This window comes from Oenanthe melanoleuca, chromosome 2 (assembly GCF_029582105.1).
Source record: "Oenanthe melanoleuca isolate GR-GAL-2019-014 chromosome 2, OMel1.0, whole genome shotgun sequence".
Taxonomy (NCBI): Eukaryota; Metazoa; Chordata; class Aves; order Passeriformes; family Muscicapidae; genus Oenanthe; species Oenanthe melanoleuca.
This window is the reverse complement of record NC_079335.1, coordinates 110,053,012-110,068,024: the sequence shown is the minus strand read 5'-3', so window position 1 is coordinate 110,068,024 and position 15,013 is coordinate 110,053,012.

Here is a 15,013-nt window from a genome sequence, read left to right as displayed (position 1 = left end):
AACTCATTGGTTGCTAAGGTGTTTTTCCAGACAAAAGCCAATGCCAGCATGGGCCACAGTTGCATACAAACTGTCCACCATGTTCTCTAAGAGCTCAGGCATAATTCATAATCTCATAGGGATGGACCAAGGCTGACACACCTCAGCTTAAAAAAAACCCCAAAAACGCTTTAGGGCTACCAGTTACACTAGCACAAAATCAAGAATCTCTTGGACAAAACCAGCAACTTCCACACCTGCAAAATTCAGGCTATCTTAAGAATTATGTCGTTTCAGTTATATTGTTCCAGCCATGTCATGCAGAAAAGTCTGAGTTAATATAGCTCTTTGTTGGAGAAATAGAAGAGACAGTCATTTACCTATCACATAAGAATATAGTGAAGAAATACTGGGTAATATCTCTCTTCCAGGTCATAATTCATCACACTAGTACCTAGGAGTATTAGGACTTGAACTTTTTTTTTTAATAAAAAACCTCATCATATAATCTGTCTTCTACATATCTGTAATGGCAATTCCCATGGATATGATAAAATTATCTGCTGCAATCTTTTAAGAAACATGTTTCACTGGAGGTCCAATGTACAAATACTTTTTAACAGGAAAAGAAAACAAAACTCCAAACCCACCTTGAAACTATTTCAGTTTTGATCATGAGCATTGCTGGTCAGTCCTGTGCCCAGATACTGGTAAGCAAATGGCAAATTGACTTCATTGACTTCAGTGGGAGAACAATGGGCCCTCCAGGCAATGTATTTTAAGTTACTGATATTCACAGGAACTTCCCTGCAAGCACAAATGTCATGCAGTAACCACTGGCAAGAATAAAATAGTGACATTATTACTAGGGCAGAATAATGGCTTGTGACCCTTGCACTGTGCTCTATAGTGCAAATATCACTACATTTATTAGGATATTTATTTTTCTTTGTGTCTGAGGGTCTGGATCACAGCAGGCAATATTTTTGTTTCTACAATGACCTTTGCAAAGCTCGCTCAGCTAGATTATGTTATGGTAATGGTACAACCCAAAGGTCATGAAACATTATTCTGCCCTAATAACTATTAGGAATGTGATGGGATTTAGAGAAGGTATCTATCCCTTGGGCCAGTTTTCCACCTCTGGAGACCTGGGTTCAACACTGGCCACACCAGTGACACACTGGAGGCTGAGAGTCATCACTAACATTTCTCCAGTTAACTGAAGGCTATGCTTTCTGACTTGGTGCTTTCTGACTTGGTGCAGTTCACTCTTTCTTTAGCTAATACTGACTCATCCAGATAATAATGTTAATACTGGAGGGAATGAGAGCCAATTTCCAATGCAGAGGAAAATGTTGTCACTCACCCTCTAATAACAGAAAACATGAAGCTACAAAACCAGCTTAAAGGTGAGGAGAAGGCATTATCCTGGATAACACTGACAAAAAAAGCTTCTAACTCAGCAGTGCACAGCTTGTTGGCAGCAGGCTACACTTGTGCTGTGATTGTCAAAATATTAGATTATGATGACAACATATTGTGCTAGTCCATACTTTTCAAAATGACACAGATTGAGGAGAGTGGATGAAAAGCATAGCAAAAAAGGAAAAAAAAAGAAGTTTTAAGAAGCTTTTTATGTGAATTTGTATAGCAGATAGGAAAGTGAACAACAACACTGGCTAATGGGTACAAATGCCTGCAAAATATGTCTATTTTCATCAAAATGGCATTTAGGGACACAGCATGCAAAGTGACAATGGAAAAAAAAAAGTAAAATCCAAGGCTCAAATTCACATGGAAGACAAAAAAAAGCAGCAATGAGACACTAAGGAAGCAGGAGCTGGTGCATCCATTGAGGACCTGAAATTGTCCTGTTGATTCACACACAAGCAACACAAGGTGAAGTAGTTGCAGCAGAGAGAACAAGATTCCTAGGGATGACACACGAATTAGAAAACCATTCACCTCCTTTGCTTCAGAACGCCCTGTTCTGGCACTGCCACAACATGTCACTTTGAAACCAAAATGGCATTGAGAAGAATTACACAAACATGGGCATGTGGTTAACCCTGCTGGGGCTTGTTGCTGTGATGTAACCACCTGATTTTTTTTCCTTGGTGTTTTGCATGCCAGGATTATACAATTATTTTTTTTTTACAATTTTTTAGCCTCTGGGCCTTAATTATATTTGTGTTTTGCTGGTACAACAGCATTTTATGCTGTATAACTGTAACAGAACACCACCATGTCATGTCTGTGCAACAGTAAGTGCATTGAACAGTTGACTATTGAAAACACCTTAAATATTCCTACTGTGAAAGAAACAGGGAAGAATTGCACTGAGAGAAATGAACCACTGGCAATTTCACAACAGTTTTAGGAAACAAGAGGAATGCATTTGGGGACTAGATTTTTAGCAAGACTACCAGTAGTATTCCATCTAGCTTTTTTCATTTTGTTCTTAAAAAACCCCAAAAACTAAACAGAAAAAAACTGATAAAATTTTTCAGGGAAAATTACCACAGAATAACACCTTTTTTTTTTTTCTCTCTTTTTTTTTTTTTTTTTCTTTTCCCCTCCTGGGAAGGATTGGACATGCCTGGTGAATGTCACATTGGATTATCTCAGGCGAGCAAACAGGTTTTGTAGCACAAACCTGCCCTCTGCTGGAAATACAAGAAAATGGTAAATACAAAAGAGAAACACAAGATACTTCCAAAGTGATGCTTTTTATATTTTTTGTACACAAACAGCACTTGTTCACGTTATATGTTATCCTTCTTGGAGTGAAAATGAACTGATTTTTCAAACTCTAAATAATCCATTATATTCAATGCTACAGAACAACATCTCATCTACCAAGAGAACATTACTAATCCTGCATGAACCAAAGTCCATGAAGGAAGGCAAATGCTGGTACAGTGACCAGGAAGCACTGACATGATACAAAATGTATGTCTTCCTTTCCTCCTGAAACTCACCACTAAAAGGCACATCTGCATCTCACCTCTGGGAATGGTAAATCTTCTTCTAATATTGCACTCCACAAACTGTGATAATCACATCTGTCATTGCTTGTCTTGTCCCATTCCTGTATATTACCAATTATTTTTAGCCTTAAAATAAGCCAAAAACCAGCTACAACCTGCTTCAGCATATATTCTGGATTCTCATACACAAAGATCAATGCATATTAAATAAACTCTTAAGTCCCTTTGGCCTGACAAAAACATCAATTTTCATTTAAATAGAATAACCTTGTTAAAACTCAGCCTGCTTGCAAATAAAGGACCAGCCAGTCCAAATGAATGACAGTGAGCAGTCTTTCCTCCCTGCACAGCTGCAGGGGTAGAATACTTGTAAATACAAGGTTTGTAGGTATCATTCACTTCTTGCAAAAGAAGAGCCCTGTCTCTTCCAGCAGCCACACACTCTTGACTGAAAGCTAGCCAGTGCTTCACTCTTAAATCCTCCAGTTCATTACCCCTGGGTATTACAGCTTATCCAACCTGAGCACACTGCTAAAAGGAAACTATTAATTGCCAGAACTCAGAAAACCACTTGTGCCAAGAGATGAACTTCAGGACCACTTACATTATAGCCTCTGTTTTTTTGTGGACTTTATGCCAGTAAATTACTGTGCACAGGTGCTCCTGCACAAATACAGGGTTGCTTGAAAGACTGTAGCCACCATCACTGCATGTGTTCCAAGACCTGCAAAACTTTTCATCCATGTTTGAAGATGACTTTCCTTTAGATGTGGGTTAGGTGGGGCTTGAAACATCCATAGATTTAAGGTAATGAAACATGATTTTAGCTACTTTAGCAGTTTCAGAGTGTGCCTATATTCAGATTCTGCAACTTTTGGGGACAGGGCTCACCTCCCTGAGCAGCACCTACTGCTGTGCCATTATTCAGCCATGCTTTTACATCACCTGGCAGGAGTCTTCTTCACAGACAAAGGTGTCCACTCCCTCACTGCCAGGGCTGGGCTCCTCCAGAGCTGACTAGGAGCTGTGCACACAGACCTGCAAGGTGCTAGAGAAACAGCTGAGCCTGTGGCATCCCTGGCAGGGAAGTGAAAGTGTGGAGTCATTGTCTGGCTGGGACCAACAGATTCTGTGGGGCTTTTTTATTCCTGTGTAGGACAGGAGCTCTGGGATTCTGCTGTGCTCCTTCCTGTTCCAGCTGTAGCCAGCATCCATCCTGAAGAATAAAATGGACAACCTGGCTGACCACTTGGTTTCTGTGAAAGGCAAAGGCTGCTGCAATTCACTGTGCTCTGATTTCAACCAGAAATCCATATGTCCATGTAGACACTGATGATCCTGCATCTGAAACCTCAACATTTCTCAGCAATGTTAAAATTGACCTGCCAAGTGGCAAATACATTGGACATGCTGAAACTTCTGGAAAACCCTTATAAGCAAGCTTACAGCCACATTCTTGGAAGAAAAGACTGCAGCTGGAAATAGGTGAAAATACCTTATTTACCTGCCCAAAAAAAAAAAAAAAAAAAAAAATAATAATAAAAATAGTATGTATGTATTGCAAAGTTAAATCTCCTGGTTAGGCACTCTGTAGGAAGGAGTTTCAGTCTAAGCAGTATCCCAGGAGAATCAGAGCTCACTGCACAAATAATACTGGTCTTCAGGACAACCCTCAGCAGGCAGAGCCTTTGCCAGTATCTTGTGTTTATATAGTCAGGGAACTTAAGGTGGAAAAATACAATCCAGTAAGTATGGAACAGAACAAATATATTCTTGCATTTTCACATTGCTGAGCAGCACTGGCATTTAATTAATAGGATCCCAAGTTGAAGGTAGTTTTGTGATATCAAAGATAAATATTAACTCGGTTCATGTCTTGCATTTGAGTAATAAGCAAAGCCTATCTTTATTAAACCAAAGTAAAGCAGTGAATAAACTGGTTTTATGGCATACTCACTTCCTTTCTGTGACAAGATCCTAACCTACAAGAACTTCATGTGCTTCATGAGCACATGAGAAGACATGGCATTTCCAGCCAACCTCACATTACTCACCTTGAGGGCTGTGGTGGTACCTGCAGGTGCAATTATAGCGCCCAGGGAGGGTGGGCTGGAGAGCACAATGGGACACAGCAGTAGGACTGGAAGACAGGTGAGAGCATTTTAGTAGCTGAATTCTGCCCCAGTTATTTTCATACAGATGGTCTGGCACTCTGGATCTATTTTCTAGTCAGGATAACATCCTTCCCCTCTTTCCCATTTCTCTGTTGATTCCTGTGCAACACAGTTCTGTTTGCATTTTAGCCTTTACCAAGTCCATTTTTCCCCCTAGATTTGTCCAGTCCAATGGCCTCCATTGAAGAACAAGGTTTGAATTTTTCATTTTTTTAATGTTAACATTCTTGTTTACACAGTTCAAGTCTTAGTACTGCAATGATAATTTTCTTCCTTAGCTGTCACATATGCTCCCTACAGTATACCCCCAAAAGGATAGCTGTATTTTTAGAATGACCAAAAGGCATTTTATGAAATGAGTGGGACACACCTCCAAGTTTTCCATGTCACAGTTGAACTTATTTGCGTAGGCAGGTACTTTTCTTGCCTTGTAATCTTGAAACACTGCAGTCACAGCAGATTTCTGCTTTGCCATTTCCAAATGATAATGTGTCAAAACCCTCCTGGGTCTGTCCTGCTCACTTTGTTCTGATCACTGTGCCCTTTCTTCCCGCAAGTTTTCTTCTTTTTCCAATCAAAACATGTTAATTCAATCTCTCTACTTTCAGAGGCAGATGAAGTGGAGCTGACAAGTTTGAGACAGAGAAAGGAGGAAACCAGGTTTGGCTACTTGTTTTTTGCTATAAAGCTGAAGTTCCACAGCATTTCTAAGGCCCAAGCTATGAATGTGGAGACAGCATCTAGCATATCTGGGAGCTCCTCTCCATAACAGGTTCTGCAGGCATCACCTCAACAGAAATAGTAAACGTTCATTTTCCAACCCATGCCAAAATACTAGCAGAATACAAAGATATTTGAAGCTGTAAAAGCCCAAGGGCTGTCCTTATATTTGCATTGTACCGCATAACCAAATAAATTGCTGGACAAAATGCAGCTGCAAAGGGTCACAGCCAGAAGAGGGTTTTGTGCTCACTTTCCTTCCTTCTCCAGCAGCCAGGAGCTGTGGAGAGACCTCTGGAATCAGCAGCTGCTCTCCAGTGCTCGCTTGCACAAGAGGGCACTGTAGCCACACACATCAGGGCAGGGTCCTCAGCCCAGCATCTGTTCATCTGAGCAGAACCAGGCTTCAAGCCACTCTTCTCTGAGTGAAAAGCTCCCACCTTCTCCCACCCAGGCTGGCAGCAGCCACAGCACTGTGTGCTCAGGTGCTGCCCTGGTACACCTTGCACAGACAGGGAGAACAAATCACTCTGGGGTAAAATATACCCTGCAGAGTTCACTCCAGCTCCAGGTTTGGATAAAAATTTACAGTTATGGTTTACCTGCATCCCCAGGGATTTGATGTCAGGGAAAATATCAAAAGCTTCTTTAAAAAGAATTTTACATCCCAGTTGATGCTATTGAAGAAAACAATCTTCTGTCCTTGTTATAATGTGATTATTTAGATTGTATTAGCAAACAGAAACCTAGATATTCATTCACAGGACAACCTAAAAAGAGCCCATGGCAGATTCAGGTGAAGGGTAGTAAAAACTTATTAGTGTGTCTGCACATCTGTAAATACTCAGCCCTGTTTATGCTTCCAAATAAATGTTCTGTCTTCAGGATTAGAGTATTCAGATACAAATAATAAGCACAATATACCCCTAAATATCAACCTACCACTAACACAAGATACCTGTCAAAATTAGGTAGTTTTAGGCTCCCCACTTAATATATTCAGTTACATTCATAGTAAAGAACAATAAATAGCAAAAAGGTGGAATACTTATGCCCTATATCAGTACCTCAAAGTACCCAATGTTTGTAGCTCTAGAAACAAAATAAGAGAAGTCTGTCACATGGAATTGCATTTATGTTTTGATTTGATTCAAGCACTGGGTGGACATGTAGGCTATTTAGGAAAAAAAAAAAAAAAGTTTAGGATGGAAAAATTAGAAGATTAAAATGATATCTAAAATCAACAAAAAAGGGGCATAAGCAAATCCCACTTGTGCTTTTAGAGTGTTTTCATTTGGCACTGATGATTAACAGAAGTGGTTTGAAAAGAATAAATCTCAGCAACGTGGGTTGAGATTTCCAGTGGGGAAATCTGCAACAAAATTATTGCAATGCAAGGCTGCAGAATTTAAGGGGTTCCTACAGGGAATCAAGATTAAACCACATCAAGGAAGTGTCAAGCATGATGGCCCAGAAAGGGCTCAGGAAATCCTTAAAGCTGGTGTCTGGAAGCTCTCAGGAGAGCTATCAATCACTGATGTCTCTCACACTGTGTTAGCTGCTCTAGGGACAATTTGCTGCTCCAGGCAGACTCTTGGCCAGATGCCACACAACCTCTATGTTCCTGTGCCCCACCTTGGCACCCAGGAGCCCCTGACCACGCTGATCCTGAGAGATGACCCAGCAAACCACATCAGGCCTCCAGCCCAGGTCTAAATGCTAACATTCAAAGCACAAAACCTCCAAGTGTTTTCCTGCTCTTAACACCTTTCTTGTGTTTCCTTTTCATTCTCTGCCCCACTTTTTCCAACCCTACATTACTGAAAAAACCCACAGTTCACCAGCCTGCCTTAGGTAAGACTTCTCTATCCTGTCTTATCCTAGCAGACTCAGATTAAAATGTCAGCTAAAAATCTATGATTTCAGCAGCTGATATCCATTAAAACTTGCCAGGTCTCAGAGCATCTAATAAATTCACATGCTGAATTTATTAGCAAGATAATGAGAAAGCCACCTAGACTTACAAGTCATAGCCTCTCTCTTTCCTGTTCTTTCTTCTTTGCTTTTACACTTTTGTCTTCTGCAAACGAAAAGCACAGCAAGTACTCAGCAAAATTCACCTAACAATAAGACACATGATACCATCTTTGTGCCATATAAAAACCAATCAGAAACCTCAACCACAAAGCTGTCTTTGAAACAGAATTGAAGATTTTTTAAAATTTTAATCCTCTCTGTAGCTAATAAAAGGGAAGTAGGGGATATTGGTACAAACTTTCTTGATACTACAAACATTTAGCTCCTTCCATATCTTCAGAAGATTCAAAGTGCTCACTATTTATCACAGTATTTCATAGACCAATATCTCTGTTCCCAAAATGTCAGATAATAGTTACTTCTGTTTGGTGATAATGCCACATAAGCATCATGAGCTCTCAGAGCCCTTTATTCCAATAAAAAAAAAAACACAGCAGATGACATGGAATCAGATGAGAATTTTTTAAATTCTCACCAAAGGCACAGTCAAAACCTGTATCTGGTGATCCACCCCAAATTCCCTAGAATTTGTCTCCCATATTTCTCGTGCCCAGACACAGCCATCAATTTCTCCTATGTCCACAAGGATCACTTTTTGTGAATGGAAAAGTACTTTGCTGCACTCAGTGCTAGCATTAAAGAACAGAAGGCTTCCCTATCTAGGAACCACTGCAAAAAATGCATGTAAGGCTTGAAGAGCTGTTTGTGTACAGCCAGTTCTAACATTTGCTATTTACAAAGACAAAACAACTCTAGTAAATTAATTCTACCAAGATCCTCTGCACTAACCACAGGAGCACTACAGGTGCATTTGTAAAGCCAAAGGGCATAGCACTAAAACAGAATAATCCCTTGTGACATACAAAAGCAGTGTCTGATTTGCTTCTGTCATCCAAAGACATTTGCTTGTAGCCGTGCTACCTAAATCTAAGGTGTTAATGTACTAGCCTGACTTCAGAAATCTCAGGAGTTGCTCACCCCAGGCAAAAGATATTAATCTTTTTGGGGGGCTTACTATGCAATGTAACACATGAAAGCTCTATTTCTAAGAGGAACAAGGCAGTACCTTACATAACAGCTAAAGGAACAGACTTTATTTTCTCTCCTTTCTAGGCTAATTCTTCTCCTATTAGATTTGTAGGAAAAATAACCATGTTGTTCTTCCACCAGCCATCCCCCACACCTAAAGAAAACCTGCCAGAATGAAAATAGCAAATCCCTTCAAACCAACAAGTCTCAGAGTCAATGCAGCACTGGACCATACCTCCCTGTTCAAATCCATTTTAAAGAGCTACAGTTCTGTGTTACTAACCTAGAGCCAAATTCAGCATGTTCTACTCACATTAACTTCAACAGTGATGCCCAAATAAATAGCATGCAGTGAGACTTCAACTTGTAAGTCCTACTTATCAATGTGCAGACCATCACATCTAGGCTCACTCTCAGCTAGCCTGAAGGCACCCTACCTTTGGAAAGTCTCTGATTCCAGCCAACAATTCCAGACACATTCCTACTTCTCTAGGAAAAGTTTTCCTATTTGTATCCTAGTTTCTCTTTCCTCTAACCACACCCCTTTGCCTTTTCCAAGCTGCATGTGACAGACTGCATGCTAGATTATGTATGTACACCCTTTGCATATTTAGGAGCATGCTAGATGGTCCACAGCCATAACAATATACCCTGTTTGTTGTGACAAGGCTTACATTTGCAGTCAGAAATACTGGAGAGTTGCAAGCCCAGAAAACAGGTCTGTAAACTTGTATGAGTTGCTGCATAGAAACTGGAAATGGAGACTATTATTTTTATGGATGTTGGGCACATCCCTCAAGGCTGACACCTGGAACCTTCCTCCACTCTGGGGATGCCTTCCTCCTAGGGCTGCCCTGTTTTCACTGACACAATAATTCTTACAGTTTAGGAACAGCTCCACAATTCAGGGGTTGCTAAGAATGCATTACAGAGCAGAACTTAAAACAAAGCAAGTCAGAACATCTTCAGCAGTGAGAAACACCAAGCAGGGTGCAGTGGCTCCTGATGGGTCTGGAAGCATCTAACTCATGTGCTGAAAGGAAGCCAGCTTCAGAGCAGGCATGCACAAATGGGATGCAATAGGGACTAACACCCTGCACTAGCAAAGAGAACCCATATGCAGCCCCTTCCCATTTCTTCCTTGTGGGACTGTGCTGGGCTTCATGCTGCACAACTGGACTTCAGTTTGTGGAAAGAAGCAAGAAGCTCCAATTTGGCATTTAAAAGCTACAGCTCAAGGGCCTGTCCCTGGGAAGTGCTGACCATTGGATTTTTGATGCAGACAGTTCTTTTTTCCAATGTCCAGCACCCTACACCCTCTGCAGACTCATACTCTTCCTTAGGAATTTATGTCTGACTTTTCATCAGGAGCTCAAGCAGAGAAGAGACCTAACTTACAACTCAGAAACAAAGCATGAACCAACTTCAGAGTTCAGCAGCTGAATGATTTTATGTGATCCACAGAAAAAAAAGCAACAGACTGTCAGGACTGTACAAGCAACAAACAGGGAATTTCTCATTTGAAAGTCATCAAAAGTGTCAGAGTATTACATGGAAAGCAGACACAGAAACCAAAGAGCCAGCTCCTACTGATCCATTTCAGTGAAAGTGGTATTTCCAGTACAGATAATACAATAAATACACTTATTTACCTGGCAGATTGGCACCTCTCATTAGAATTTTGGCTCCTTTCAGCGATATAAAGCATTGGTTCAGGATGAGATTTTCTTGATACTTCATCATAATACAACTGATGGTGAGCCTGTAATAATTTCTGGTATTCTGTGAGTTTTCCATCCATTTGTATAATAAAAACTGAAGGTGCATTTTGCTTATTAATAATAATAGTAGCACTCAAAATTCATACTGCGTCAAACATATCTATGACAGTGATAATTCTGTGATTGAGGGTTAAGTATGAGTTCATAGCAGTTACCAACACTTCTCCTTTGAAACAGAAACACAGTGTTTATAGACATAATTCCATAAAGTGGTAACTGGTTATAGGGCCCTTAACATCATATTTTAAAAAGTGAGAGAATCACATGACATAAATCACTATGCTTTCATGAAATAATTTTTCTTGATGAAAACTCTTCAGTTGGAAAAAGCCTCTAAGATCATGAAATCCAAGCCATTAACCATGCACCACTGTCATCTCCACTACTAATTAATATCCCCAGGTGCCATGTCTATGCGTTTGCTGAACACTTCAGGGACAGTGATTCCATCACTTTCCCTGGGCAGCCTGTTCCAATGCCTGAGCACTCAGCAAAGATATTTTCCCTAATATCCAATCTAAGTTTCCTCTGGTGCAACTTGAAGCAGTTTGCTCTTGTCCCATTGCCCATTATGTGGGACAAGAGATTGACCCCACACCTGGCCACAATCTCCTTTCAGGCAGTTGTAGAGAACAATAAGGTTTCCCTGAGCCTCCTTTTCTCAAGATTGAACAGCCCCATCTCCCTCAGCTGCCCCAGGCCCTTCACCAGCTTTGTTGTCCTTTTTTGGACACACTCCAGCTCCATTCTTTCAGCAGGCTTTGTTTGATCTTTGTTTGATACTTATCACATCTTCACCCTGGCTCTGCAACTGACTTTTCTCATCAGCTCAGATTTTCACTCTGTACCTTCCTCTTCTCTGCTGAGCACTGCATGCCTGGCATACCCTTCAATGCTGATCCAGGCCTCCAAGTTTTCTCCTTCCCTTCCCATCCACCAGAGTCAAGCCTCCCTTTTGCTGCTACTGAGCCACCCCATCAACTTCCAGCCTGCTGATCCAGGCTCTCTCCTTGTGCAGGCTGCTGCTGAGCTGGGAGCTGGGTGCCCACAGCAGTCAGCAGAAGCATCCTGACACTGGCACACCAATCCAGAGGGCATCCATGCAGGACCCTCCTGCCAGGCCCTGTGAGCACTCATTCCTCTACCACTGCCTCCAGAAATCAAGTTTCCCAGCACAGGAACTCGAGGTGCTGCAGTGCCAAAGCTGGACACATCAGGCATCCTCCCTGAAGGCTCAGAGCAGTAACAAGCTCAAGGGCTGCTGGAGTATCCAGCTCCACTCTGCAACCACACCAGTGCAGTGAGAAACTAAAACTTTAGTGCTCCCATTTACTTGATGAAAGAGACAAGAGCAAGGCACTGCTGAAAAGAAGGGTGGGCACTGAGGGACAGGCAGAGTGAGAAAAAGGCAGTTCTGAAAAAAAGCACTCACCCCTGAGAATCTGGAATCCTAGGGACTGTGGCAAAAAATCTCAGAGGAACCGAAAGAAAGTACCTGAAGTCTGAAAACTGAGGTAAAAATGAGATTGCTGGTGGTATCCCACAGGAACTAGGAGATCACAGTGGGATAACTCACATGGCTGGATTGTTTCTAAGGGTGAGTACAAGCTCTTGAGAAAAAACACACTGGAAAAGTGAGGAATGTGGATGACAGAGCCATGCAAAGGGCTGGCTGCAAGACACACTGCTTTGCTTTGAACAAGTGACAAGTGAGTCCAGGCACGGGTGAGATTCAGAGAACAGTCCAACACTGATAACCTTGTGCTGGGGGCCTACTACAGACCTGATCAAGAGGGGAAGGGGGAGAAGCCTTTGTTTGAAAGCTGAAGGAAGCTCCATGAGCTGTTACTCCAGAGCTCTGGTCCCCCTTAGTGCTCAGGATGAGAACCACCCTGATATCTGCAGATAGGGTAATGCATCTGGGCAGAGACAATCCACATCTCCAGTCTGTGTTGATGGCAAGTTCTTTGTTCATATGACTGGTGAGTCTTCTGGACTTCTTACAACGGGATGTAAAGGGCACTTGTAAGATTGTGGTAAAAGCTCTGAGAAGTGAGAAAGAAAAACAATAGTTACAAACTGACTCTTCAGAGCAGAATTCATCTTAGTTCAGAGCTGTTCTTGGTTAGGATCCCATGGAAGACTGCTGAGGAAGGGAAAAAAAAACCTGTGAGAGCTGGACACAGACAAAGAACCACCACCCCAAAGCAGGACAGCCCATTCCAGCATGCAGGAATTCCAACAGGCATGGTGGAAAGCCAGCAGGGATGAGTAGAGAGCACCTTACTCCTGAGTTCAAACACTAGGATGAGGTTATGTGTGTCATTCCTGAATCAACAGCTCTGCAAGAGCAAGTTAAGAACCAAGGATCTTTACTGCTTTTTATTTTTTTAAGACCAAAGAACTACAGCTCCATGTTCCTGAATGCATGCATCATCTTTCTAAAATAAGACAAAGATTCATGTAAGCCACTTAAATTAGGTGTGTCTGGACAATGACCACCACATAATTGTGCACTCATCTCTTCCTCTCCTCACTTACTGTTGGCTGGAATTTCCAAGTGTCCTGTCAGATGACAGCAAATATGACTTTGCCTATGCAGCACAGTCTTAATCAGCCAGTCCCTAATTATAAGCTTCCAGTTTTTCAAATTAGCACAGCCTGCTACTCATATACTGGATTTTAGTTTTCTGCAATTGTAGCTTTCTCACAAAGACAAAGGAAACATTTTCCACTTCCAGAGACTGATGCAAAAGTTGTTAATGCAATGTGTATCTCCTTGCTCACAAATTAGCCCCAGGAAACCTATCCCAACAGGGATGTCATTAACTGCAGTTAATTAATGCACCAGCCTGCACAAGAAAAGTCACACACTCAAGCAATATTTGCATTACTGTGTCCCCTGTCAACTGCTCCTCTCTGATCCCCATATTTCCTACAGCACAGTGAGGCACTTTGCAATTTTTTTCCCAGGGACTTCAGCTTTTCTGGACACTCAAAATGAATGGAAAGGCATTAAACATTTATCCCAACAGCCTGAGAAAACACCATTTAATCCGGACGAGAGAATTTTGTCTTTTTGAATGATAAATCTGCAATTTTGCAGTATCACAAATTTGACAAGCATAAGGCTACACCAAAACCAGATCCTGCCCTCTCCTCTGCTCTTGTTTGGGCCTTAGTTGAGCCGACCCAACTTGAGAACCCAACAGAATGCAACTGTCCTTTTCTCCTGGGTGTGTTTTCTGCCAAGTCTCTAAAATTAGCTGACTCATGGAGAAATTGGATGAGCCCCACAGCTGGTGCAAGGTGAGAAGTGCAAGTCAAGAATACAAAGGAAAGGCTAAAGAGAGAGAGGTTCATATCTCTTTCTCACAGTAAATGGACCCATAAATGGAACCATCAATCCCCCTCCCACAGATTCACTCTTCCTCTTCAGTAAAGGAATGTCATAAGAGAGCTTTTAGTTTTAATGCCATACTTGAGAGCTTTGGCCTATGAGCCTCATGATAGAGGACATTGGAAGACAAAAGAGTCTTAATCTCCTTGCTGTCCATCAGGGTTTTTTCTAGGTGTGGTTATGGTCAATCTTTAAACTTTTCTATAGAGAGTTTTTCCCTCTATATGTCAGTGATCTTTAAACAGGATGAGCCATTAGCACCTCTCAGCAGAACAATATGAAATATCAGCGTGGAGAACGACGCAGATCAAGCGTGATGGATGTGAGTAGGGTGGAGCAACACAATGTGTTGTCTCCCGCTGCTTTTGCTCTCCCTGCAACTCCTGATTTGGAGAACACCCCAACAAAAAGAAAATGGATCTGTGGTTTTGGTTTTGTTTCATTTTAAATCTCCAGTCCTAGAGTAGGCTTTTTTTTTGTTTTAATCTCCAGTCCCAGGGTAGAAGGAGAAAACATTAAAAGGACATTGTGTCTCATTTTGTATCCTTCATGCTTCTCTACAGAGACTAAATACAAGTCAGAGCAGAGGGAGACACCTTAACCATTTACCAAAACACTCACAATCCAGTCTAGCAGAAGTCAGTCATCACCCCAGAATTCAGAACAATCCTATCGATAGTTGTGGGATCAATTTTTTTTTTTTTTTAAGTCTGTGGTGAAATACTTCAGTATTTTTTACTTGTTCATTTCTTGTGTAGTCTACTAGATCCAAACACACCCCTTGTCCCAAGCCAACTGTGAAATGAAAAGCAGCCTGCCACAGAGCATCCTTCCTGCAGCTCCATGAGACACTGCCCTGAAATTCCTAATATTGCAGCCCATTTCCAGGGGAATGAACGG